Source organism: Crocodylus porosus, unplaced genomic scaffold, assembly GCF_001723895.1.
Source record: "Crocodylus porosus isolate Cpor-Errol unplaced genomic scaffold, CroPor_comp1, whole genome shotgun sequence".
Classification (NCBI taxonomy): Eukaryota; Metazoa; Chordata; order Crocodylia; family Crocodylidae; genus Crocodylus; species Crocodylus porosus.
Window position 1 is genome coordinate 46,663 of NW_017728953.1, and position 1,889 is coordinate 48,551.

Sequence of the window (1,889 nt, forward strand, 5' to 3'; positions counted from 1 at the left end):
AGGAACGGTCCCGCGCCAGCCGGCTCCTTCCCATCTGGGGGGGACAGAAAGGAAGGGTGCTGCCAGCGAACCCCTGCGGCACTGTCGGGCCTGGCAGGGCGCTGCGTGGCAGGACACCAGCGCTCCGAGGACTGGCCAAGTTGCTGCATGTGTGAGGTACAGGATTCACTGCACCGCTGCCCCAAGCTTTTCTGGGCCAACAGGACTTGTGCCAGAAGAGGAAGGAGCTGCTGGGACAGGGTCACCAGGGACTCACCGAGGGCAAAGCCGACCATAAGCGTAGCTCCTGGGGGAGGTGGTGGAAGGTGCCTCGCACCCCCATGTCACAGGGGACCCGCATCTCCCACAGACAAACCACTCCCGTTTCATGCAGCCCTCGCTGTCCCTGTGGGTGCTGAACCTGAGAGCTTGCAGCACCACAGATGCAGCTGGCACCGGGTCCCCCTCACCTGACGCCAGCTCCCGCCTCCGGGCCCGAAAGGGCTCTTGGTACCCCAGCAGGGTGAGCCCAAAGAAGGCCATGGCCACAGCCACACGCTGGAGCTCGGTCCACGGTCTGCACTGAGCCCAGAGCTGTCCAGCCCGGAGCTGCTGTTTGTTCTGTTGCCATGGAGACGGTGCTTTGGGAAGGACAATGGGATGTAGGGCCGGGCTGATGGCTTTTCAGTGGGGTCGTTGCTTCTTGTAAATCTGGGGTGGTGAAAACCAGCACCCAGGGAGGAAGAAAAGGAGGAGGATCCTAGCCCAGCCAAGTAGCATCCCTGGGGGCACGGGTGTCCCCGTGCACTCACCAGCCTTTAATAGAGAAACCCGAGGACACGTGCGCCACTCAGTCTCCACCCCCTGCTGCTTCAGGTGTCTGCTGAGGGCTCCCCAGCAGCCCCAAGTGCCACACACAAATGCCCCTTCTGCTCCGTAGAAGCTGGCGAGGGGCCGTTTCTAGGAACCCGAGTGCAGGGGGTGTGAGCTCGGCATCTGACTGCGCGCCCAGCAACTGGCCACCATGACACGCGAGTCCTCTGCGCACAACAGTATCTGCAATAAAGAGCCTGGGGCTGTTTCTTCTGTCCCCACTGCTGCCCACTCCAGAGATGGCTGCATCTTGGGTGCTGCCACAAGTGTGAGCGAGCGGAGGTGTACTGATCACCCGGCTCTGCGCAGTCTGTAACTGCCCCAGGGCAGGGCCTATGCTGGGCTCACGAGCCCTGCCCCTACCCCGTCCAGGGTGCATGGGGCCTGCCCCTGCCCCCCTGCCAGTGTGGTGGCTGGCACTGGGGGCTCCCTTTGGCCCTGCAAAGGTTTGTACCTCCTGGGAAGGGGCCTGCAATTGCACCTTGGACCATCTTTGTGAGCCCCAGGAACAGCCAGCCCTGGGATCTGCTGCAGCCTGGGGTCCCTGCTACCCCAGCAGTGTTTGGAGGCTACTCCTAGGGCAGGGCACTTCTTGCCCGGTATTTTGTACCTCCTTGCATGTTGCCGAGGGGCGCTGGTGGTACATGGGCCTGCACTGCACGCACTGGGGTCCGCGCTGGGTCAGGGGTCATTAACTCAGTCCCTCTCCAGGGACCCAGACCTGGCACGGCTTTTGCGCATGCTCGCTCTGAAAAAGCCCTCCCTTCACCAAGCGCATGTGCACCAGAAGCGGGCCCTCAGCGCATGCTCAGTAGTGCACATAAGGAGTCGGCCATCTACGCATGCTCAGTAGTTCTGTCTCCAGCTGCCCCCCTCTCCTGCTTTCACACAGCGCATGTGCCCCAGGAGCCGGCCGGTCGCGCCTGCTCAGTAGTTCTCTCTCCGAAACCCCACCCTTCACACAGCGCATGTGCGTCAGAAGCCGGCCGGCCGCGCAGGCGCACCGCGCTCCCCGCCCTCCCGGCGGGCTGGGCGCC